Source organism: Ranitomeya imitator, chromosome 10 (assembly GCF_032444005.1).
Source record: "Ranitomeya imitator isolate aRanImi1 chromosome 10, aRanImi1.pri, whole genome shotgun sequence".
Lineage (NCBI taxonomy): Eukaryota > Metazoa > Chordata > Amphibia > Anura > Dendrobatidae > Ranitomeya > Ranitomeya imitator.
The window spans coordinates 15,946,240-15,973,829 of record NC_091291.1 but is presented as its reverse complement, the minus strand read 5'-3'; the positions used below and the strand labels follow the sequence as shown (position 1 = coordinate 15,973,829).

The 27,590-nt window shown below is 43.7% G+C and overlaps 2 protein-coding genes across 3 annotated transcripts in view; one reads left to right on the top strand and one right to left on the bottom strand.

The window, feature by feature from the left end:
- Positions 1-21,096, bottom strand: part of LOC138650885 (zinc finger protein 574-like) — a 54,206-nt gene extending 33,110 nt beyond the window's left edge. Inside the window, exon 1 of the mRNA XM_069740741.1 lies at positions 21,028-21,096. The gene's annotated coding sequence lies outside the window, so the exon portion shown is untranslated. The remainder of the gene's footprint in view (positions 1-21,027) is intronic.
- Positions 21,097-23,717: 2,621 nt separating this feature from the next.
- Positions 23,718-27,590, top strand: part of DEDD2 (death effector domain containing 2) — a 36,103-nt gene continuing 32,230 nt past the window's right edge. The window contains exon 1 of one of the 2 annotated variants that reach the window (XM_069742094.1): positions 23,718-23,848. The gene's annotated coding sequence lies outside the window, so the exon portion shown is untranslated. Of the gene's footprint in view, positions 23,942-27,590 lie in introns of both variants that reach the window. The other variant, XM_069742095.1, reaches the window with a different exon arrangement.

The window sequence follows — 27,590 nt, the reverse complement described above, 5'->3', positions numbered from 1 at the left end:
GTCTTATATGAGCAGTACTACTAACAGGGCTAGACTGGTCCACTGGAGAGCAAGAGAATCCTCCGGTGGGCCACCATCCTCTTAGATGAGCAGTACTACTAACAGGTCTAGACTGGTCCACTGGAGAGCAAGAGAATTCTCTGGTGGGCCACCATCCTCTTATATGAGCAGTACTACTAACAGGCCTGGACTGGTCCACTGGAGAGCAGGAGAATCCTCCGTTGGGCAACCATCCACTTATATGAGCAGTACTACTAACAGGCCTGGACTGGTCCACTGGAGAGCAGGAGAATTCTCCAGTGGGCCACCATCCTCTTATATGAGCAGTACTACTAACAGGGCTGGACTGGTCCACTGGAGAGCAAGAGAATCCTCCGGTGGGCCACCATCCTCTTACATGAGCAGTACTACTAACAGGCCTGGACTGGTCCACTGGAGAGCAGGAGAATCCTCCGGTGCGCCACCACCTTCTTACATGAGCAGTACTACTAACAGGCCTGGACTGGCCCACTGGAGAAGAGGAGAATCCTCCAGTGGGCCACCACCTTCTTACATGAGCAGTACTACTAACAAGCCTGGACTGGCCCACTGGAGAAGAGGAGAATTCTCCGGTGGGCCACCACCTTCTTACATGAGCAGTACTACTAACAGGCCTGGACTGGCCCACTGGAGAAGAGGAGAATCCTCCGGTGGGCCACCATCTTATTACATGAGCAGTACTACTAACAGGCCTGGACTAGCCCACTGGAGAAGAGAATCCACCGGTGCGCCACCACCTTCTTACATGAGCAGTACTACTAACAGGCCTGGACTGGCCCACTGGAGAGCATGAGAATCCTCCGATGGGCCATCATCCTCTTATGTGAGCAGTACTACTAACAGGTCTGGACTGGCCCACTGGAGAAGAGGAGAATCCTCCGGTGGGCCACCACCTTCTTACATGAGCAGTACTACTAACAGGCCTGGACTGGTCCACTGGAGAAGAGGAGAATCCTCCGGTAGGCCACCACCTTCTTACATGAGCAGTACTACTAACAGGCCTGGACTGGCCCACTGGAGAGCAGGAGAATCCTCCGGTGGACCATCACCCTCTTATATGAGCAGTACTTGAATCAATATGTACAGACAAAGACGGAACCTTATTCATTTAACAATCTACCCAGTTATCAATTCTTGCACTACTGACAGACCTGAACTGGTCCACTGGAGAGCAGGAGAATCCTCCGGTGGGCCACCACTCTCTTACATGAACAGTACTTGAATCACGATGTACAAACAAAGGCGGAATCTTATTCATTTAACAAAGTACCCAGATCATTGTTATATAAATGTGTGATTGAGGATAATGTCACATTTACATGTAGCTGAAACGTGGGGCCCTGGAGTTAGTTACTGGTGGACCCTTGGCATTGATGGTCTGCATGGAAAAAAATTGCTTTAGTTTATTTTCTGCAGCGCAATAATGCATGCAATGAATTGGGAGCGTGCAGAACCAGTTACTTGATTGAGTTGCGACAGGCCCAATTTTCAATACAGCCAATTGGACCCATCCTAACAGTAATTCCCCCCCCCCCCCCATAATCTTCGAGCCTCCCATAGCACAATAGAAGTGTACAGGGGAGGCGTAACTGTCCCCCTATGTTTGATGTTAGGGATCAAGCATGCAGAACTTTTCGCACGTCTGATAAGCAGTGCCAGATTTATCTGGCAGCCTCCTCTCTCTAGGATGTGAACATGTATATTGAGGGTTTGCTTGATTTGTTCCTTAATAGTATTCTGCACCATAAAACCACCTATCTCCAAAACCTAACAAAATACTGATTTACTTTTATTACACTTTACCCATATCCAGGGGCAGGGGGTCTCAATTGCTCTATATGATAAGATCAATGCTAATACTAATAAAGACCATGTTTAGGAAGTTATTACTTATCCTGTGGATAGGTTATGCCTTTCTTACTAAGGACATTTCAGTTAAAGGGGACCTGTCACTTGCCTTAAATATGTGATTTTTTTTACCTGGTGTGAATTCCGCTGTTCTCCTGAATCCGGCGCTGTTTTTCTTTTGTTCCTGAACCTCTCTGTTCCTGAGATACGGCCTCCTTTTCCTTGAATGTAAATCTAATCCTGTTAACAAAGTGGGCGTGGTCCTGACTTTTTTCTCAGTGGGCATGTCTGAGAGTACCACACCCAGTTGCCTAACAAGAGTAGATATATATATACAGGGAAGAGGAGGCCATATCTCAGGATAGGAGAGGCGTAGGAAGAAAAGAAAAACATCGCCGGAATCAGGAAAACAGAGGCTTTTACACCAAATATTACATATTTATGGCAAGTGACAAGTCCTATAATAATGGGTTTAAGTAACATTTTTACTTGACCAAACATAGCCTAGTCTCTTAATGTGGCTTTTTACAATACATAATTTCTGTACATGAGCATACATTTTCTTTATTGTCACATTATATGATTTTTTTTTTTTGTTATAAAGGCCTCCTTAAAATGTGGTGACTAATAAGCAACCGCTAAGTACCGGTGTGGGTCTGCCTGTAACCACGTGGCGATAGCTATATTCACGTCCTAAAATGTAAATGTGCGCGATGATCAATGTAGGGAAGGAGAATCGATGGGACGTCTGCGGTCACATCCACACAGGGCAATTATAATTACGAGCGCTCATTATTAGCCATGTAGACGGGTAATTGCTGCTTGTAAACAGGATGCCATAGTGTATATATATATATATATATATATACACCTCTGGTCCCGCATACATTGCATTGTCCGATGACGGCTACACTTGACACCGGTGATCGTTGATGTGAGATATCTTTAGGATTCGCTTTATTCTGACCCTTTCTGACTCCATCCTTTTCCTGTTGCGTTTTTTTTTTTGCTTTTTTCTGATATATGACTCGAGGTTACGATACGGGGGCCCCTGTAATGTCAGCTCATAAAGTGTAAAAATTAAATTCACAATATAAGCTCCGGCCGTGCAGGGACGTCGGCGGTCTCCTTGCAATCTTGATGACCCCCCCTTTTGTCCTGTTAATTTGCCACGTCCGTGTCCTTTGCAATCACCGAAGCCCCCCCCCCTCCTTTAGTGCTGTAGGACAAAGGGTTAAGCCGTACTTCATAGCTGACCAATCTGTGCACCGGCGGCCGCGGGTTATCCGGATTTTTATCCGTAAGGTCTTACAAAATACTGATTTTTCTAGATGCAATGGGGGGGTTAAGGGAGAGTATAGCCCCTTTAAGAAAGATATTGTGCATGTAGGTCTGTGGCATTTGCTAGCCTTCCTCCCCCCCCTAGCGTGTGGGGGTACTTCTGGCTGAGGGAGGTCAGGGGTCAACCCAGCCAGCGTTGTCACTGGCTGACTGACGGAGCGAGAGAGGTAGAGAGTGCTGTTGTCACGGCAACCGAATACCCAGGACATTTCATTATTACAAAATAATTGTTTTTTTTTTCCCCTTATCGATCGGTTCTGGCAGAGAGCGGAGTCCGGGCGGCCGTAAAGACACCGAGGAAATGGCAGCTGGAGGGAGGGGTGTGGGGGGGGAAAAAATCCTGAGTGATCATGGTCAGAGACACATAGAAAATATCACAATATGTGCGCGGACATATCCACCGATACAGACGATGTAAATACATGTATAAAGACATCATACGTACAGTATATGTACACAAATTATATATATATATATACATCTGGTCTATGGCAGGCTCACCACATACAGTAGGCCCGATGCGACGCCATCTGTGAGCTGTGCTGTAGCGTCATGACGACACACGGCCTAGAAATCAGAAGAGGCACCAGGGATGTCGGCAGACAGGAAGAGGGGTGCAGGGCTATGGAGAGGCTGTCATAGACTACCGATGGGGTCTCCAAACCAGGGCCCTGCATATCTTTAATAATTGCAGATGATCCTGGTCTAGAGGACATATCGGTAGTCCATGGCTGATAATCCAGATGATCCCGGTCTAGAGGACATGTCGGTAGTCCATGGCTTCCAATCCAGATGATCCTGGTCTAGATGACATATCGGTAGTCCATGGCTGCCAATCCAGATGATCCTGGTCTAGAGGACATATCGGTAGTCCATGGCTGCCAATCCATATTATCCTGGTCTAGAGGACATGTTGGTAGTCCATGGCTGCCAATCCAAATGATCCCAGTCTAGACGTGTCGGTAGTCCTTGGCTGCCAATACAGATGATCCTGGTCTAGAGGACATGTTGGTAGTCCATGGCTTCCAATCCAGATGATCCTGGTCTAGAGAACGTCGGTAGTCCATGGCTTCCAATCCAGATGATCCTGGCCTAGAGGACGTCGGTTGTCCATGGCTACCAATCAGGATGATCCTGGTCTAGAGGACATATCAGTAGTCCATGGCTGATAATCCAGATTATCCTGGTCTAGAGGACGTCAGTAGTCCATGGCTACCAATCCAGATGATCCTGGTCTAGAGGACATGTCGGTAGTCCATGGCTTCCAATCCAGATGATCCTGGTCTAGAGGACGTCGGTAGTCCATGGCTTCCAATCCAGATGATCCTGGCCTAGAGGACGTCGGTTGTCCATGGCTACCAATCCAGATGATCCTGGTCTAGAGGACATATCGGTAGTCCATGGCTGCCAATCCAGATGATCCTGGTCTAGAGGATATATCGGTAGTCCATGGCTGCCAATCCAGTTATCCTGGTCTAGAGGACATGTCGGTAGTCCATGGCTTTCAATCCAGATGATCCTGGTCTAGAGGACATGTGTGTAGTCCATGGCTGCTAATCCAGATGATCCCGGTCTAGAGGACATGTCAGTAGTCCATGGCTTTCAATCCAGATGATCCTGCTCTAGAGGACATGTGTGTAGTCCATGGCTGCTAATCCAGATGATCCCGGTCTAGAGGACATGTCGGTAGTCCATGGCTTCCAATCCAGATGATCCTGGCCTAGATGACATATCGGTAGTCCATGGCTGCCAATCCAGATGATCCTGGTCTACAGGACATATCGGTAGTCCATGGCTGCCAATCCAGTTATCCTGGTCTAGAGGACATGTCGGTAGTCCATGGCTTCCAATCCAGATGATCCTGGCCTAGAGGACATATCGGTAGTCCATGGCTGCCAATCCAGATGATCCTGGTCTACAGGACATATCGGTAGTCCATGGCTGCCAATCCAGTTATCCTGGTCTAGAGGACATGTCGGTAGTCCATGGCTTCCAATCCAGATGATCCTGGTCTAGATGACATATTGGTAGTCCATGGCTGCCAATCCAGATGATCCTGGTCTAGAGAACATATCGGTAGTCCATGGCTGCCAATCCAGATTATTCTGGTCTAGAGGACATGTTGGTAGTCCATGGCTGCCAATCCAAATGATCCCGGTCTAGACGTGTCGGTAGTCCTTGGTTGCCAATACAGATTATCCTGGTCTAGAGGACATGTTGGTAGTCCATGGCTTCCAATCCAGATGATCCTGGTCTAGAGAATATATCGGTAGTCCATGGCTGCCAATCCAGATGATCCCGGTCTAGAGGACATGTCGGCAGTCTGTGGCTTCCAATCCAGATGATCCTGGTCTAGAGGACATGTCGGTTGTCCATGGCTGCCAATCCAGATGATCCTGGTCTAGAGGACATATAGGTAGTCCATGGCTGCCAATCCAGATGATCCTGGTCTAGAGGACATGTCGGTAGTCAATGGCTGTCAATCCAGATGATCCTGGTCTAGAGGACATGTTGGAAGTCCATGGCTGACAATCCGGATGATCTTGGTCTAGAGGACATGTTGGTAGTCCATGGCTTCCAATCCAGTTGATCCTGGTCTAGAGAACATATCGGTAGTCCATGGCTGCCAATCCAGATGATCCTGGTCTAGAGAACATGTAGGTAGTCCATGGCTGACAATCCAGAGCCCTGCAAACCTTCTACTACCTGTGTCATCCAGGCGCCTCTTCTGATTCATAAGGCCACCGTGTGTTGTCCCGCAACAATCATGCCGTGCTGGGTAGAGATGAAGAACCCAAACTGTAAGTTTGAGGTTCGTACCGAATACCTAATGTCCGGGGCTCCCGGAAGTCTGTTTTAGTGTTCAGAAGGAAAGAGAGACCCCTGGCCCTTATTATGGCCATCTTACAGCCCTTTTACATCAAAGATGACTTCTATGGGGTTCTCGCTCAAGTTCAGGTAGAGTTCTGGTACCCAAACCGAACTTTGGATTAAAGTTCGGTTGAACTAGACGAACCCAAACATCCACAGGTCTGCTCATCCCTAGTGATGGGCTTAGTGTCGGGGATGACAGCAGGTAGGAGAGGTGTTGATTGAAAATCACGGATTACCAATATGGCTGCTGTACCAGGGTCCTGCATCTACTATATAATTGTCTAAGGGTCACTTCCGTCTGTCTGTCTTTCTGTCTGTCTGTCACTGATATTCATTGGTCGCGGCCTCTGTCTGTCCTGGAAATCCAAGTCGCTGACCAATCAGCGACGGGCACAGTCCGGAAGAAAATGGCCGCTCCTTACTCCCCGCAGTCAGTGGCCGGCGCCCGCATACTCCCCTCCACTCACCGCTCACACAGGGTTTATGCCGCGGGTAACACACTCCATTATCGTCGCTATTAACCCTGTGTGTCCCCAACTTTTTAATGTACTATTGATGCTGCCTATGCAACATCAATAGTAAAAAAATGTAATGTTAAAAGTAATAAAAAAAACAAAAAACCTGCTATACTCACCCTCCGTAGTCCGCCGAGCCGCTCGCGCCTGCCGCCATCTTCCGTTCCCGGCGATGCATTGCGAAATTACCCAGAAGACTTAGCAGTCTCGCGAGACCGCTAAGTCATCTGGGTAATTTCGCAATGCATCCTTGGAACGGAAGATGGCGGCAGCCGCGCACATATTCTCGGAGCTCCGCTGGATCCCAGGAGGTGAGTATATAACTATTTTTTATTTTAATTATTTTTTTTAACAGGGATATGGTGCCCACACTGCTGTATACTACGTGGGCTGTGTTAGATACCGCGTGGCTCTGTGCTGTATACTACATGGCCAGTGTTATATACTCCGTGGGCTGTGTGATATACTCCGTGGGCTGTGCTATATATTACGTGGCTGTTATATACTGCGTGGGCAGTGTTATATACTACGTGGCTGCTATATACTGCGTGGGCAGTGTTATATACTACGTGGCTGCTATATACTGCGTGGGCTGTGCTATATACTACGTGACTGGGCAGTATACTACATGGCTCTGTGCTGTATACTACGTGGCTGGGCAACATAATACGTGACTGGGCAATATACTACGTGACAGGGCAATATACTACGTAACTGGGCAATATACTACGTAGCTGGGCAATATACTACGTGGCTGGTCAATATACTACGTGGCTGGGCAATATACTACGTGGCTGGGCAATATACTACGTGACTGGGCAATATACTACATGGCTGTGCAATATACTACGTAGCTGGGCAATATACTACGTGGCTGGGCAATATACTACGTGGCTGTGCAATATACTATGTAGCTGGGCAATATACTACGTGTCTGTGCTGTATACTACGTCTCTGTGCAATATACTATGTGACAGGGCAATATACTACGTAACTGGGCAATATACTACGTGGCTGGGCAATATACTACGTGGCTGGGCAATATACTACGTGACTGGGCAATATACTATGTGACTGGGCAATATACTACGTGGCTAGGCAATATACTACGTGGCTGGGCAATATACTACGTGACTGGGCAATATACTACGTGGCTGGGCAATATACTACATGGCTGGGCAATATGCTACGTGGCTGGCCAATATGCTACATGGCTGGGCAATATACTACGTGGCTGGGCAATATACTACGTGGCTGGCCAATATACTACATGGCTGGGCAATATACTACGTGACTGGGCAATATACTACGTGGCTGGGCAATATACTAAGTGGCTGGCCAATATACTACATGGCTGGGCAATATACTACGTGGCTGGCCAATATACTACATGACTGGGCAATATACTACGTGACTGGGCAATATACTACGTGGCTGGCCAATATACTACATGGCTGGGCAATATACTACGTGGCTGGGCAATATACTACGTGGCTGTGCAATATACTATGTAGCTGGGCAATATACTACGTGTCTGTGCTGTATACTACGTCTCTGTGCAATATACTTTGTGACAGGGCAATATACTACGTAACTGGGCAATATACTACGTGGCTGGGCAATATACTACGTGGCTGGGCAATATACTACGTGACTGGGCAATATACTATGTGACTGGGCAATATACTACGTGGCTGGGCAATATACTACGTGGCTGGCCAATATACTACATGGCTGGGCAATATACTACGTGGCTGGGCAATATACTACGTGGCTGGGCAATATACTACGTGGCTGGCCAATATACTACATGGCTGGGCAATATACTACGTGGCTGGGCAATATACTACGTGGCTGGCCAATATACTAAGTGGCTGGCCAATATACTACATGGCTGGGCAATATACTACGTGGCTGGCCAATATACTACATGGCTGGGCAATATACTACGTGACTGGGCAATATACTACGTGGCTGGGCAATATACTACATGGCTGGGCAATATGCTACGTGGCTGGCCAATATACTACATGGCTGGGCAATATACTACGTGACTGGGCAATATACTACGTGGCTGGGCAATATACTACGTGGCTGGCCAATATACTACATGGCTGGGCAATATACTACGTGACTGGGCAATATACTACGTGGCTGGGCAATATACTAAGTGGCTGGCCAATATACTACATGGCTGGGCAATATACTACGTGGCTGGCCAATATACTACATGGCTGGGCAATATACTACGTGACTGGGCAATATACTACGTGGCTGGCCAATATACTACATGGCTGGGCAATATACTACGTGGCTGGGCAATATACTACGTGGCTGTGCAATATACTATGTAGCTGGGCAATATACTACGTGTCTGTGCTGTATACTACGTCTCTGTGCAATATACTATGTGACAGGGCAATATACTACGTAACTGGGCAATATACTACGTGGCTGGGCAATATACTACGTGGCTGGGCAATATACTACGTGACTGGGCAATATACTATGTGACTGGGCAATATACTACGTGGCTGGGCAATATACTACGTGGCTGGGCAATATACTACGTGACTGGGCAATATACTATGTGACTGGGCAATATACTACGTGGCTGGGCAATATACTACGTGGCTGGGCAATATACTACGTGACTGGGCAATATACTATGTGACTGGGCAATATACTACGTGACTGGGCAATATACTACGTAGCTGGGCAATATACTACGTAGCTGGGCAATATACTACGTGGCTTGGCAATATACTACGTGGCTGGGCAATATACTACGTGGCTGGGCAATATACTACATGGCTGGGCAATATACTACGTGGCTGGGCAATATACTACGTGACTGGGCAATATACTACATGGCTGGGCAATATACTACATGACTGGGCATGTACTGTCCACATCCCCACCGCTCTCTCTTGGAAAAACTCCACTTGTCACTAATCACACATTAACAGTTCCCATCACGGGCCCACGGGCAATATACTACGTGGCTGGGCAATATACTACGTGGCTGGCCAATATTCTACATGGCTGGGCAATATACTACGTGACTGGGCAATATACTACATGGCTGGGCAATATGCTACGTGGCTGGCCAATATACTACATGGCTGGGCAATATACTACGTGACTGGGCAATATACTACATGGCTGGGCAATATACTACGTGACTGGGCAATATACTACGTGGCTGGGCAATATACTACGTGGCTGGCCAATATACTACATGGCTGGGCAATATACTACGTGACTGGGCAATATACTACGTGACTGGGCAATATACTACGTGGCTGGGCAATATACTAAGTGGCTGGCCAATATACTACATGGCTGGGCAATATACTACGTGACTGGGCAATATACTACGTGGCTGGCCAATATACTACATGGCTGGGCAATATACTACGTGGCTGGGCAATATACTACGTGGCCGGGCAATATACTGTGTGGCTGGGCAATATACTATGTGGCTGGGCAATATACTACATGGCTGGGCAATATACTACGTGGCTGGGCAATATACTACGTGACTGGGCAATATACTACGTGGCTGGGCAATATACTATGTGGCTGGACAATATACTACGTGGCTGGGCAATATACTACGTGACTGGGCAATATACTACGTGGCTGGGCAATATACTATGTGGCTGGGCAATATACTACGTGACTCGGCAATATACTACGTGGCTGGGCAATATACTACGTGACTGGGCAATATACTACGTGACTCGGCAATATACTACGTGGCTGGGCAATATACTACGTGACTGGGCAATATACTACGTGGGCTGTGCAATATACGTGGACATGCATATTCTAGAATACCCGATGCCTTAGAATCGGGCCACCATCTAGTAACTTTATAAATGAGCAGGTCTGACGTACATGCCGATCCAGAGACTTAATAAGCTGGACGCAACGTCATAATTACCGCGTGACACGCGCATATGGTCGCGTCTGGCTTACTAATCAGATGAAGCATCAGAGATGCCACCAGGTGGTAGGAGGTTTGCATGATTCTGGTGTGGCAGTTGTAGGCCACCGATTTGACCACTGAACCAGGTTCCAGCAAAGCCTTTTGATTTTGTCTAATATGTATCACGTATATATCACACGGTACGGAGCGGCAGGGCTGCCACTATTGGCAACATTTTCGGGGCCCCCATCAGACTCCGCCCAGGCTCCACCCCTCGAACTGTCCACATCCCCACCGCTCTCTCTTGGAAAAACTCCACTTGTCACTAATCACACATTAACAGTTCCCATCACGGGCCCGCATGGTAATAGAGTAACTGAACCCTGCGTCTCGGCAAAATCCCGCTGCCGGGGCCCAATCAGCAGAAGAGACGGGGCCCGATGCGGGCCCCCTCTGCTGACTGGGCTCCATATGTCAATCAGGGCAGTAATTCCCTGATGGCAGCACTGCGGCACGGGCTCAGGAGCTGGGCCCGCTCCATGCAACGCAGGTACAGGTTGTAATACATACAGTGGCGTAACTTGAAGCTTGTGAGCCCTAATGCAAAATATTCAACAGGGCCCCTAACTTTCATTGTGCTGTAATAATATTGATCTTCTAATATGGGCAAAAAGTACGAAGGCATCCATGTCTGCCATTGTTACATCTCTTACAAAGAAAGGCCTGTGACTGGGTTTTATAGGATATTGTCTACTTCACGATACACTGCAATACTGTAGTATTGCAATGTACCGCACAGGGGATCAAGAGATTGTAGGTTCAAGTCCCATAAGGGGACTAGTTAAAAAAAATACATAAAATACATATATATTTATATATTACAAAGAACGCAGTATGTATATATATATATATATATATATACAGTTAGGGCCAGAAATATTTGGACAGTGACACAATTTTCGCGAGTTGGGCTCTGCATGCCACCACATTGGATTTGAAATGAAACCTCTACAATAGAATTCAAGTGCAGATTGTAACGTTTAATTTGAAGGGTTGAACAAAAATATCTGATAGAAAATGTAGGAATTGTACACATTTCTTTACAAACACTCCACATTTTAGGAGGTCAAAAGTAATTGGACAAATAAACATAACCCAAACAAAATATTTTTATTTTCAATATTTTGTTGCAAATCCTTTGGAGGCAATCACTGCCTTAAGTCTGGAACCCATGGACATCACCAAACGCTGGGTTTCCTCCTTCTTAATGCTTTGCCAGGCCTTTACAGCCGCAGCCTTCAGGTCTTGCTTGTTTGTGGGTCTTTCCGTCTTAAGTCTGGATTTGAGCAAGTGAAATGCATGCTCAATTGGGTTTAGATCTGGAGATTGACTTGGCCATTGCAGAATGTTCCACTTTTTGGCACTCATGAACTCCTGGGTAGCTTTGGCTGTATGCTTGGGGTCATTGTCCATCTGTACTATGAAGCGCCGTCCAATCAACTTTGCAGCATTTGGCTGAATCTGGGCTGAAAGTATATCCCGGTACACTTCAGAATTCATCCGGCTACTCTTGTCTGCTCTTATGTCATCAATAAACACAAGTGACCCAGTGCCATTGAAAGCCATGCATGCCCATGCCATCACGTTGCCTCCACCATGTTTTACAGAGGATGTGGTGTGCCTTGGATCATGTGCCGTTCCCTTTCTTCTCCAAACTTTTTTCTTCCCATCATTCTGGTACAGGTTGATCTTTGTCTCATCTGTCCATAGAATACTTTTCCAGAACTGAGCTGGCTTCTTGAGGTGTTTTTCTGTCTATTTTTGGTATTGGTGAATGGTTTGCATCTAGATGTGAACCCTTTGTATTTACTGTCATGGAGTCTTCTCTTTACTGTTGACTTAGAGACAGATACACCTACTTCACTGAGAGTGTTCTGGACTTCAGTTGATGTTGTGAACGGGTTCTTCTTCACCAAATTAAGTATGCGGCGATCATCCACCACTGTTGTCATCCGTGGACGCCCAGGCCTTTTTGAGTTCCCAAGCTCACCAGTCAATTCCTTTTTTCTCAGAATGTACCCAACTGTTGATTTTGCTACTCCAAGCATGTCTGCTATCTCTCTGATGGATTTTTTCTTTTTTTTTCAGCCTCAGGATGTTCTGCTTCACCTCAATTGAGAGTTCCTTTGACCGCATGTTGTCTGCTCACAGCAACAGCTTCCAAATGCAAAACCACACACCTGGAATCCACCCCTGACCTTTTAACTACTTCATTGATTACAGGTTAACGAGGGAGACGCCTTCAGAGTTAATTGCAGCCCTTAGAGTCCATTGTCCAATTACTTTTGGTCCCTTGAAAAAGAGGACGCTATGCATTACAGAGCTATGATTCCTAAACCCTTTCTCCGATTTGGATGTGGAAACTATCATATTGCAGCTGGGAGTGTGCACTTTCAGCCCATATTACATATATAATTTTATTTCTGAACATGTTTTTGTAAACAGCTAAAATAACAAAACTTGTGTCACTGTCCAAATATTTCTGGCCCTAACTGTATATATATATATATGTATATATATATATATATAGATATATATATATATATATATATATATATATATACTAAGATGTAAATGTTTAATTTATTTCCCTTTTTTCCAATAATTAATATCAAAGTGTAAAAAAATAATAAAAACTGTATACACGGTATTTTATATTACTGCATGCGAAATTGCTCAAACCAATAAAATCTAAAAATAATTATACCATAAAATCAATGGTGAAACAGGAAAAATTTAACTACCAGAATTGCCTTTTTTTTTTCGGTTGCCACCAACCCCCTCTCCACTTCCCCCCCCCTAAAAAAAACATTAAAATAAATTAATAAATTTAGATATGATATGTACACCAAAATGTTATCAATAAATCATCAGTTCGATGCACACAAAAAAAAGAAGCCTTCATAAAGCTTTGTCGATGGAAAAATTTAAAAAAAAAAACAAGTTATGAGACTCAGAATGTCATGACTCTTGAAAGAAGGAGGAAAAACACAAAATCGCAAAAACGTGTAGATTGTAGGAAGCTGAATATAATAGAACTATCTTCAGCATAAAAGAACAAGGAGTCATGGAAGGGATGGTCCGGCCCCCACGGAGCCCTGATCTTAACATCTAGGATTTCTACAAGTGACATCCATAGAAGATCTGTGGTTAGTTCTCCAAGATGTTTGGAACAATCTCCTGCCAAGTTCCTTCAAAAAGTGTGAGTAGGTAAAAGTACCTAGAATATTCATTGAATGAACATACAATCATACATGGAAATATGCAGGGACTATGCTGCACATATGGACAGTTGAATATAGATAGCTATGTGTATGTGCACTAATTGTTTGAGATAAGAATTGGGTTTCTTGTGTGATAATGTTCGGCGATAACCTACAGATCGCTGAGACTCTGACTACTGTATACCCTTGATTCTTGATTCTTGATTTAGAACAAAGGGTTGCGTTCCCATTACAGAGATTTTGAAAAAAAATGAATTTCGCTCCATTGAAGTTCCTGCACAGTGCAGGTCAGGTGCAAGAAAATATCTGAAGGGGCTACTGTTCTGCAGGACCCCCGCACCGATGCCAATAGACTGCTGTGTGTCCACCACAAGACTCAACCCAACAATCTGACGTGAGGCTATCAAACTGCTGCAGCCTAGTGACAGTCCGAACACTGACATCGAAGGTGTGGGATGACATAAAGAAAGCCTTTCTCCATCAATATACATGCATACACAATCAAGTGAAAAACTAAGTACACCTTTTCCAAATGCTATGGTTTTAAGCGTCAGGGCATAAAAAAAAATCTTATCCTTAAAAGACTCTTAAAATTAGGTAAAGACAACCTCAGATGAACATCCAACCATGACAAATTACACAGTGTCATTATTTATTTACCAAGCAGTGCGTTATTAATTAAGTACACCCCAGGTATCAATAGTTTGAGGAACCACAGTCAGCAGCAATAATTTGAAGTAATAGTTTTCTGTATGACTCTATCAGATTCGCACATCGATCTGGAAGAATTTGGTCCAGTTTTCTTTACAACATTCAGTGAGGTTCGTGGGCATTCGTTTAAGGTCCCACCAGGAGCATTTCTATTACGTTGAGGTCTAGACTTTGATGGCGGCATTGCAAGATCTTGTTTCTTGTCTTGTCATCTGATGTAAGTTAGCTTCTGAGGATTATTGTCCTGTTGCATAACCCAGCTTTTTTAGGTTTTGGAAAGATGGCCTCATATTTGACTCTAGAATACTTTGGTGTACACTGGAGTTCATGGTCAACTCAATGACTGCAAGGTGCCCAGGTCCTGTAGCTGTGGCCCAAATCATCACCCTTCCACCATTGAGATTGATGATTGGTTTGAGGTATTCGTGCTAATATGCTGTGTTTGGTTTTCGCCAAACATGGTACAGGGCATGAAGGCCAACTATCTTCACGTTGGTATCATCTCTCCATAGGACACTGTTCCAGAAGTCTTGTGGTGACTAAACTTTTAAAACTTTAGCTTTGCTGCCATGTTCCTCTAAGAAAAAAAGATGTTTTCTTCTGGAAGTCATACCAAGCAAGCCATACTTCTTTATTCTCTTTTTTTTTTAAGTGTACTACCATGAACTTGGATAAATAACATGCTAAATGAGGCCTTTAGAGTCTAAGCTTAGGCTCTTATTTTTATTATTTGCAGTTTCTCTGATTACTGCATGGTTTTACCTTAGGATGACGTTTCTAAGAGGTCTACTCCTGGGAAAATAGTCAAAGGTTTTGAATGTTTTACACTGATGAATTTTTCTTAATGTAGAATGATGGACTCCAAGGGTTCTTTTTGGGGGGAATGGCCTTATAAACCTTCCCGGATTGATGGGCAACAATAATTGCTTTTCTAAGATGTTTGGTGATGTTTTTCCTTCTTGGCACTGTGTTTACACAAGCCTGAATGCTTTGGACCAGCAAACTGCCAAAACTTCTGCTTTTATAGAGGTGGTCACACATGTTGATGTTGCTTGTACTGAACTTTCCACACTGCTTCTGCATTTTGACCAAGTTTATGTTAAATAGATAATGACTCGGTGCTTTCTTCACTCGAGGTTGTGTTTGCCTTATTTTAAGATCTTCTAAGGACCAGATGTTTGTTTTATTATTTCCTAACACATAAAATCATAGAAGTAAAATGGTGTGCTTAGTTTTCCTCATGACTGTACACCGATCAGCCTATCCACTCCGGAATTATCTGCTGGATACTGTGCAGGTCACACCACTTCCCCCTTGCCACCAAAACAGGTCTGCTGGTCAGGCGTGGAGTCCTCATGATCCACAGAACCTTTATGTCATGCAAGTTGCCCTGCATAGCCTTTATGAGTGGGACTTTGTTTTATCTAGCAGACAATCGATCAGACAGGAGTTGTCTTCAAGGGACAGCCCCTTTAATGCATTGAAATATACACATACCAAGCTGTAATCATTATTTTGTCATTTTCATAGTATATCCCTATTTCCCATAGGGCGGAACGGAATGCGTATCGATCAGAAAGCCGAGACACATGACTGAAATCGAATGACAAATTGCCGCTCTAATTCATTTGTCTGGAATAGGTGGTTCAGCAGGGACGAAGACAAACACAACAGGGAGACAATTAGGGACAAGTGGGTCAGGTAAAAGGAATCCGCGTGTAGCAATAAAGCAGGTTTTTATGTTGAAGGATGGAGTCGTGGTGGATACTTTTGTGTGGCGCAAACACCAACAGTAATATAAAAGCAATACTATCAATGACTAACAAACAAGTAATAGGCGCAGACCTCCGGACGTACCGACCCCGGATATGAAGTTTACAAAAATTGCCGAAACTGACAATTTGCCAAATTGGCAACAGAAATTCCCGTTTTATTATACCCAGATCCCCTTAACATTTAGCTTTTATTTTCTACATGCAAAAAGATTTATTTGCAAATTACAAGCTAATAAATATTCTATCACTTTAAAAACTCTGGCGGTCCCGCAACGTCCTTTTTATCCTTTCCGCCTGATATTGCTGTTCTTTAACCACTTATCAACCTTTACAAAGACAATCTGGTGATACCCCATTAATCTATAAACATCTATAGAATCCTTAATTCAGCCATGTATGCCAAACCTTAGTTTTAGTTCTTTATTTATTATTATTATTATTATTATTATTATTACTTGTTTTTTTTTTCTATATATATATTTTTTTTTATATTTTTTTTTGCTTTACAGTCAGTTTCTATTTTTTACAAAACCTTACAAAACCAATGTGGTGCTACGCCCTTTAATCTACAGAATCCATAATCCAGCCATGCCCGCCAAAACTTAGTTTTAGCAATTTTTTTTTGTCTTATTTCCTTTTAGCTTCACTTTATTCTTTTTTTTCTATTTTTTTTTTTTTGCTGCAATTTCCAAAGCTTTATAAAAAACAATCTGGCAAAGCCCCTTTAATCTCTAGACTTCTACACAATCCATATTCCAGCCATGTACACGAAACCTTAGTTTTAGCTGTGCTTGTATTTTTTATTTTAGGTTTTATATCTTTTTTCATCTTTCTTTTTTTTTTTTTTGGTTTATTATTTTTACCTTTTCGTTTCTGCTTTGCCAGTCAATCTCCAACCTTATAGGGTAGGTTCACTCGAGTGTATTAAAAATTGGTCAGCTTCATTCAGAAAAGTGGAATTATTTTTTTGTTCTTTTGTTATACTTATACAATCCGTTTTTTTTTTGTTTTGTTTTTTTTTGCAGCTATTAACCATTTACAGTTTCCTATGCTACAGAACTGCAATGTATCTGTAAATGTGTTTCTGTATGGCGTATGATTTTTTTTCACGCGCCCATGATTTGAATGGGTGAGCTATGGATGAAACTAGTGTGGGTACAATAGTTGTACAATCGCTCATCTGCACTGCCTCATTGAATAACATTGGACGGAGTGCTGTCCGTTTTTTTCACGGACAGCGCTCAGACCGTCCTATGTATGAGCCCCTACAAAAAATAATCTGATGATGCCCCCTTCAATTTAAAGAATTCTGTAGAATCCATAATCCAGCCATGTAAACAAAACTTTAGCTTTAGCTTTTTCTTTCTTTTTTTTATATTTTTGTTTATTTTTTTTTAATCCTTTTTTTGCTGTAACAGTCAATTTCCAACCTTTACAAAAACAATCTGATGATACCCCCTTAAATCTACAGAATTCTATAGAATCCATAATCCAGTCAGGTACACAATACTTTAGTTTTAGCTGTTTCTTTTATTTTTGTTTTTTTTCCTTTTTTTTTTTTTTTTAATTTTTTTTACCCTTTTTTGCTTTAACAGTCAATTCCCAACCTTTACAAAAGCAATCTTGTGATATACCCTTCAATCTATAGAATTCTATAGAATCCACAATCCAGCCATGTACACAATACTTTAGTTTTAGCCGTTTCTTTTATTTTTGCTTTGTTTTTGTTTGTTTTTTTATTCTATTTTTGTTTATTTTTTTACCTTTTTGTTTGCTTTAACAGTCAATTTCCAACCTTTACAAAAACAATCTGGTGATACCCCATTCAATCTATAGAATTCTATGGAATCCATAATCCAGCCATGTACACAAAACTTTAGTTTTATCTGCTTCGTATATGTATTTTTTTATTATTTTTGCTTATTTTTTTAACCCTTTTTTTTGCTTCAAATAGTCAATTTCCAAACTCCAAAAACAATCTGGTGATACCCCCTTTAATCTATAGAATTCTGTATCATCCATATTCCAGCCATGAACACAAAACTTTAGTTTTATCTGTTTCTTTTATTTTTTGTTTTGTTTTTGTTTTTTTTTTACTATTTTTGTTTCTTTTTTTTTACCCATTTTTTGCTTCAAACAGTCAATTTCCAAACTCCAAAAACAATCTGGTGATACCCCCTTAATCTATAGAATTCTATATCATCTATATTCCATCCATGAACACAAAACTTTAATTTTGTCTGTTTTGTTTTTTACCATTTTTTTGCTTTAACTGTCAATTTCCAACCTTTACAAAATCAATCTGGTGATACCCCCTTCAATCTGTAGAATTCTATGGAATCCATAATCCAGCCATGTACACAATAGTTTAGTTTTAAGCTGTTTCTTTTATTTTTGCTTTGTTTTTGTTTGTTTTTTCTTCTATTTTTGTTTATTTTTTTACCCTTTTTTTTTGCTTTAACTGTCAATTTCCAACCATTACAAAAACAATCTGGTGATACTCCCTTCAATCTATAGAGTTCTGTAGAATCCATAATACAGTCATGTACACAAAACTTTAGTTTTATCTGTTTTGTTTTGTTTTATTTGCTTTGGTTTTATTTTTGTTTCTATTTTTGTTTTGTCTTTTTACCCTTTTTTTGCTTTAACTGTCAATTTCCAACCTTTACAAAAACAATCTGTCGTTGCCCCCTTTAATCTATAGACTTCTTTCCTAAAGTTGCACTCACACCAGATAATGTGCTGTCACGCCAGTTACCCTGCCATTTCCTGCTCATTTCACCGCTACCATTTCCAGTGTTCTTCACGTCCAGTCATTCTCAAACACCTGCCATTTACACTTACAAGAATACTTTACCTTACATTTTATAGGTGCAGGGAAGAGCTCTTAAGATTTGCTAAAGATTGAAAAAAAAAAAAAAATCTGAAAAAAATCCCTTCTCGAAACGCTCGGATGTAAGTGAACATATCTAAAATCCTGGAATAATATATATATAAAATTAAAAAAAAAAAAAAAAAAACATTATAAAATATAGTTTGATATCTACCGCTTAAATATAAAATGGTATAAAATAATACAGAAGCACATAAGAAATTCTTAAAGGGAATCTGTCAGTAGGATCGATCCTCCTAAGCCGTCTACATGGAAGCTGAATAAAATGATATCCCGATATCTGTGATCCGATTTCTTCTGCCAGAGAAATAAATGTTTTGCTTAATATGTAAATGAGCTGTTAAGATCTATGGGCCGGACATAGATCTTCATGAGACTCCGCCTCCAGTGCTTATTTTAAATGAAAGGGGGCGTTACTAGTGTGAGACAGGTAGATCAGGAGAGCAGACTGTCAGTCATTACATGTCTCATGTCAGGGCCAATGGAGGCAGCCTGATACATGACCCTACTACCAGCTCAAGCTTTTTTTGTTAGACAAAACTTGTTCTCTTGGCAGTAAAGAAGCTGCTTACAAAAAAATCAGGTTTTTGTTGCATTTTTTTTGCTGCGAATTTGCTTCGATTTTATTGTGTTTTTTTTTTTGTTTTTTTTTTTAAGTTTAGTGCATAAAAAACATGTTGATGCTTCCTTTCTGAAATTAGAAAATTGCATTTTTTGCTGCGATTTTGCACTCACTCGTTGCTTTCTATGAGTAAACGCTGCAAAAACGCTGAAAGAAGTGACTTGCTGCAGTTTGCAAAAATGCAGCAGTTTTCCAATTCAGTCAGGAAAAAAAAAAAAAAAAAAAGTTTGCGCATGAGATTTCTGAAAACTCATAGCTTTTGCTGGTACTGTAAAATTTGCATGAAAGACGGCAGTAAAAACGCGTCATGTGAACATAGCCTTAAAAGGGGACTCTGAAGCTACTCTTATTCCCCATTTCCAACCTCTTAAATGCCGCTGTCCTGATTAGCAGCATGTCAGGGGTTAAACTGTTGAGATCGGAGCTGACTCCGGTGCCGGCTGTATAACGCCATCGGAATACGGGCTTTATGGAGTCAACTCCTGATCCTGCTCCTGCACATCCGCCATACTTGTACTTCAGATGTGGTGTCACAATTCCCACCGTGCTGCCAACAATATGTCACGGATCGGGGTGACCTTTGGCCAGCACACGGCTATCACATGTGCAGGGGGCTTAGCTTAGTTATCCCTCCACTGCTGCAATGTGATGAAAACACAAACAAGTCTATTGGCCTATCAATTTACCGCAGGGATTTATTTTAGTTATCCCACTGCTGCTACAATATCATGAACTGCAGGGATTTATGTATATCCCGCTTTCCAGTTCTGCTTTGGGACTTGCAGCTCTCCGGCGCCCCCCTTATCCTCAGGTCAGTCAGGGAACTACACCTAGGATAATTGGTCGCCGGACGGGCCGCTTCACTGTGGACTGGCTAGCAGGTACACTGCAGCGAGAGAATTATAAATGCTCATGCCGCATCCAGACAATAGCTTATAAAATCCCGTTCCGTTGCTGCCAGCGGTACCCACCTAGCCCAGAACACACTTCGCTGCCACCAGCTCAGATTTCTCCACAGAGGGGTTCAGAGCCAACCCAAATTAGTAGCGTAATTAACTTCAGGCACGTGAGAAATTTGCATAGAACATGAAGAATACGAACTAGTAGTTTTATAGTTTACTCCAAAAGATTAGGCAGTGTTTATAAAAGCAATTATAAAATAAACAGGGATTAAAGAAAGATAAATCTCACATTTTGCTTAAGTCATTTCAGGCTGGTAGGCGGAGCCAAATGTCCCAGTTCATCAGACAAGACCTTCTGTAACAGCTCCTCAGGCAAGACTGAAGGCTGGGTTGAGTGCAGTAACTTATACCTGCAGGCTTGTGACATCACTAAAGGGGGTGGTTTGCCTGCCCCCTCCCCTCTCCTCAAAGTTATAGAGTGCACCAGCCATATTTATCATTCTCATAGCTTGGCTCCCGAATCTAGCAGAGTCACAACACACGCATCATTCATCTTATATTGAAATTAGCTTTCTATTGATGCCAAATTCGTACTAGTTGTTCCACACGGTTCCGGAGAAATCCGCACTTTGTACTCATTGTGTTTAGCTGCTAGCCCTTACGGTGGTTGACAGATCTACCGATGGAAAATCGCAACATGTACTCATTATTCTTGTAGCCAAAATCGGTGGCCCAATATCTTACTATAATAGAACAAAGAACCTCATGTCTTTTGAGAGAGACTAGACCAGTTTCAGCTGGTACTAGATGGGACAATTGTCTACCACAGCTACAGGAGCAATAAAAATTCCTTTGGTGGGGGCAATGAGAGGTTTGGGATTCACGCACAAACATATCAGCAGGCAGAAGCACAGAGAGAAGGGGGGTCAGAGCCCACAGCATGTGTGCTAACAGGAAAAATGAAAAATCCTTCTCCATATTATACATTATCGTGACATGTGGCCGATGGAAATCTGACTCAGAGCGGGGGCCAAGGTTCGCCAGCTGCTTACGTCAGTCCTGCTTTTTTTTTCTCCAACTGCTTACATCAGTCCTGCTTTTTTTTTCTCCAGCTGCTTACGTCAGTTCTGCTTTTTTTCTCCAGCTGCTTACGTCAGTCCTGCTTTTTTTTTCTCCAACTGCTTACATCAGTCCTGCTTTTTTTTTCTCCAGCTGCTTACGTCAGTTCTGCTTTTTTTATCCAGCTGCTTACGTCAGTCCTGCTTTTTTTCTCTCCATTAAACCCATAAAAAATGTAACTCATGCTCACACGTAACGTAACTGCTGCTTTGTTTCTGCACGTTTTCCGCACCATAAGAGGCAATAACAACCTTCTCTGATTATCGGTGTTTCTTTTGGACTTTTTCCTCTTATTTGATGCGTTTTTGGTGCAGATGTGAAGCCCCGATAACGTCACGGGGTCTCCGATCCTTTCTTCCCTCCGCCTGCTCTCTTAATGCTGGGATCGCTTTAAGGGGATAAAGTGCCGGAAGCGGTGCGGATGTTGCTCCTGGCACACAGAGCTGGGTTTCAGCTGTCAGAATCAGCTGAAGCCTGATGGCGTCTAAGGTCAGTAAGGGGTTAAGGTCGCAATAATTAAAAGGTTGAAAATTGCAAATTTTTGCAAATTTCAGATGTTTTCATAAAATTAAAACCGCATGACCCTAACGTTATCACCAACATAAAGTACAATGCGTCACAAAATTTTATTTTACTTTTTTAAATCACTCAGTCCTTTGTAACGTTTTTTTTTTTTAAGCAAAGAAAAGCTTTGATTCTGCACTTAAAAATGCAGAAGCATTTTTTTTTTTTTTTTACTGAGTTTTTTTTCAGGTTCCACATAGAAGCCTATAGAGAAAAAATGCTCCGAAACCGCACAGTACAAAAGCGCCTGAGCTTTCATGAAATCAGATGCACTTCGCTTGGATATTTAGGCCGTGTTCACGTGTAGCGTAAATGCGGCGCTTGTTTTTTTTTTTTTTGCGCGGAAATTCTCATGTGTTTAACCGTCCAAGCAAAGTGGATGTGATTTCATGAAAACTGCGCCCCCTGTGGGCTAAAGACGAAATTGAACGGTGGATTTTTTTTGTTTCTAGAGGCTTTTATGTGGAGCCTGAAAAAAAAGCTCGTGTAAAAAAATCATTTTTGTTTCCCAAAGAACTGGCAAATGGGTGTGGCTAGGGGCGTGGTCAAAAGCAAAATGCACCTCATGGTTTGTCACGCTTTCTCTGCTACAAAAGTTGGGAGGTGAGGCTTTATTATCATTGTTGTCAATGCTATACTTAAAGGGATTATTTAGGAATAATTTTTTTCTACCTTAAATACATGTATTTTGTGTTAAAAATCCCTTTTGTAATTGGATTTCATTAAAAACGTTGCACCGTTTGACTTTTTTTCAGGCCGTTTCCCTGAAAAAAAACCCAGCTTTTACGTAGTTTGTGGTCATAAATCTTCAGAGGAAAAAAAATAGAAAAAATTGACAAGCCCCCCCCCCCCAAATGGCGTCATCTTGGGGCGCTCGCTAACAGACCCTCAGTTAGCTCATTCTGCAGAGTACAATAAAAGAGGTTATAAAAGGCAAACGGTGCAAAACGTTTAATAAAACCCTATCACAAAAATGATTGTTAACCCGAGTTATTTAAGAAAATAAAATCTCTCCCCCATAAGTGGAGAACCCCTTTTAACTACTCAAAGTTAGGCTTCCTTGGATTCGTTGTACAGACAAGGCCTCAGTACACCATCGCCATAGCAACCCATCAGCCCCTGACGCATCGCTGTAGGCATTGTACGTGGCGCAGCCGTCCTTTGTGAATAGCAGGATTTACGTTAGCGTAGAGCAAGCAAGTCACGTGTGCAGCTGCGTGACTGCGTATTCCAGCTTCTCTCTTGCGCATGCGTCTGTCATGAGATGGCGGTTCGGGGGGGAGGAGAAGGGGGCGTGGTGGTTTCTAGCCTGACAGTGACGCTTGCGGTGGTACTGCGCTTGCGCGTCGCTCGGTGGAAGAATCTGCCAGATAAGCTGCGGTAACCGGACTGCGGCTCGTGTTGTTTGTCGTTGACGGCGGTGTACGGTAAGCGGGTGTCGGGCCTCGTGTCGGAGACGGTTATTGGGGCTGACGAGGCGCTGTTAGTTCCCTGGGGGACATGGCGGACGGTTTCCTGAGGTAAATAATCCTCCTCCTTGCTCTGGTCGCCGCCCTGGTGCGGTAATGGTGGCGGTTCCGCCTCCAGACTGGGGGTAATGAGGCTTTTTAGGCCTTTCATCGTGTGCTGGTTGAGCAGTAATGATTGGTGGTGCTGTGGCTCCCCGCAGGGGTTAATGGTGGTGGCGGCAGCTGTTATTACCCTGCCTGGGCTTAATGACAGCCGCCATCTCTCCGGCTCTTACCTAGGGCGGCACGTCCTGCCGGCGGCCGCTGGCTCCGGGGGCAAAGGTCGCGCGCTGCCCGTCATCTGGGTCATGTGACTCCAGTCAGCAAAATGAGGTGGCACAAAGTGACGGAGGTGCGAAGATAGGCCTTCTAAATCCGATCTCTGGTGGTCTGTGATATGTCGCACTCCCATATCGCCCCACCAATATTATGGCGATAGCCCATTTTTTGTTTCCTTCTAAACAAATAGTGCTTTACTCGCCTTCCCCTGGTCCACTGCTGCTCCCAGCGCCTCTTATTGTCTGCACCACAGCCGTCACGCTGACAGCGCTAAAGACAATCCGGTGAGCTCACAACAATAATAGACACGGCTTAGACTCACATCTGGACCCGGGGAGGGCTAGTAAGGCCCTTTAATTCTGGGGCTCTGTCCTTAATATTCTTTATCTTGTGTTTACCTGGTTCTCAGTGGTTACATGTCAAATGCCCCAGGTGACCGGTCATGGACCTCAGTAGTCATGTTGGCCCTATATGCAACATGTGCACACGATGCGGATTTTGCTGCGGATCCGCAGCAGTTTCCCATGAGTTTACAGTACAATGTAAACCTGTGGGAAACCAAAAACGCTGTGCCCATGCTGCGGAAAAAGCCGCGCGGAAACGCAGCGGATTATTTTTCCGCAGCATCTCAATTCTTTGTGCGGAATCCGCAGCAGTTTTCCATCTGCTCCAATAGAAAACTGCAGATGGAAAACCGCAATAAATCCGGATTTATCAAATCTGCTGCGGAAAAATCCGCAGTGGTCCATTCTACGTTTGCACATAGCCTAAAGGAACCTGTCAGCAGGATTGTGCTGAGTAACCTACAGACACTCTCAGGTTGGTGCTGTTATACTGATTAAAATGATACCTTGGTTGATAGCTGCTACTGTGCAGGCAGCGCCATTTTGAGACCGTTTTTTTTTTTCTATGAAGTTACAACATCAAATAAAAGAATTACTGTATATGAACATTTTACATGTGGTATATATATATATATATATCTACTAGATGGTGGCCCGATTCTAAGGCATCGGGTATTCTAGAATATGCATGTCCACGTAGTATATTGCCCAGCCACGTAGTATATAGCAATGTGGGCATCATATCCCTGTTAAAAAAAAGAATTTAAAATAAAAAATAGTTATATACTCACCTTCCGTTGGCCCCTGGATCCAGGAAGTGTTTACCGACGCTCCTCGCGCGCTCCGGTCCCAAGAGTGCATTGCGGTCTCGTGAGATGATGTAGCGGTCTCGCGAGACCGCTACGTCATCATCTCGTGAGATCGCAATGCATGGACCGGTTACCAGAGCGTCGCGAGGAGCGGGAAAGGCGCCGGAAGTTGAGTATATGATGATTTTTTTATTTTTTTAAAATTATTTTTAACATTAGATCTTTTTACTATTGATGCTGCGTAGGCAGCATCAATAGTAAAAAAGTTGGTCATACAGGGTTAATAGCAGCGTTAATGGAGTGCGTTACACCGCGGCATAACTCGGTTCGTTAGCGCTGCTATTAACCCTGTGTGAGCGCTGACTGGAGGGGATAATGGAGTGGGCACTGACTGTGGGGAGGAAGGAGCGGCCATGTTACCGCCGGACTGCGCCCGTCGCTGATTGGTCGTGGCAAAACGCCCAATCAGCTACTTGGATTTCATGAGACAGAGGCCGCGACCAATGAATATCTGTGACAGAAGGACAGAAAGACGGAAGTGACCCTTAGACAATTATATAGTAGATATCAATATGTAAAATAAGGGACAGGTCACTGAGGGATCAGACACCTGTCAGAAGCCATACAGATGAATAGCTAAGCAGAGCACCACATGATAAAGATTAAACAAAAACCATAAGATGGATTTCATCAATAAAGGTATCATCGTAATCAGTATAACAAAGCCAACCCTGTGACTGGACACAGTCACTGTAAACAATGTTTCTGTTTGTTTTCACCTTCACCCCTATAATCCTTCACTTTCTGCTAACTCCCCTAATCCCTACTCCTAGTAAAGAACTGTTCATCTCTTCTTCAATCCTCTCCATCCATCTCACCTTCTCCTCAGAACTGTTCCTTAACTTACAATCCTCTGTCTCCAAGCACAGACAGCCCCCTCATGCCCTCTCCTGCTCCCACCTGCTAACACTTTCTCTGCTGGTGATATCTCTCCAAATCCTGGTCCTCCTCACCACATCCACCACAGTCATTTCTACCTCCCATACACGCTCTATCACAAATTTCCGAAACCTCTCCAACCTTATACCCATTCACCCAGCCCCCGCTTCACCAGTCCCACTAACAAGAGCTCTGTGGAACGCTCGCTCCGTCTGCAACAAGCTTTCCTACATCCATGATCTTTTTGTTACTACCAAACTTTCCTTCCTCGCCATCACCGAAACTTGGCTCACCCCTTCTGACACAGCCTCTCCTGCTGCACTTTCGTATGGTGGCTTCCACCTTTCTCACACACCCCGCCCCAGCAGCAAGCATGGCGGAGGAGTTGGTTTTCTCCTGTCAGATAACTGCTCCTTCACCCCAATCCCACTGCCTCCCTCTGTTGCCCTCCCTTCCTTTAAAGTGCACTCTGTTCGCATCTATGCCCCCATCAACCTCCAACTGGCTGTCATCTACCGCCCCCTAGGGCCAGCCACCACCTTCTTTGACCACTTCACCACCTGGCTACTTCACTTCCTTTCTGCGGACATCCCCACTATCATCATGGCCGACTTCAACATCCCCATTGACACTTCCCTCTCAGCTGCCACTAAACTTCTGTCTCTCACTTCCTCCTTCGGCCTCACTCAATGGTCTTCTGCAGCCACTCACAAAGATGGTCACACATTGGACCTCATCTTCACCCGCCTCTGCTCCCTATCTAACCTCTCTAACTCACCTCTTCCTCTCTCTGACCACAACCTTCTCACATTCTCTTCCCTCTCCACTCCTTGTCTACAATCCCCACCCCACAAACTTGCACACCCTCGCAGAAATCTTAAACACCTCAATCTACACTCACTCTCTGAATCCCTCCTCCCTCTCACAGACATAAGTTCCCTACACAATGCGGATGACGCTGCCGCTCTATATAACACCACAATAGCTGCAAATTTGGAATCTCTTGCCCCTCTCACACATACCAAAGCTCGCAAAATCAACAGACAGCCCTGGCACACCAGCCTGACCAGAGAACTGAGGCGAGCTTCCAGGGCTGCAGAGCAGAGATGGAAAATATCCCACTCCAACAAGCACTTCATCGCATTCAAACAGTCCCTCACTACCTTCAAGACCACACTCGCCACAGCTAAACAAACCTATTTCTCATCTCTCATATCCTCCCTGTCTCACAACCCTAAACAGTTATTCAACACCTTCAACTCTCTCCTCCGTCCCCCAGCACCTCATCCC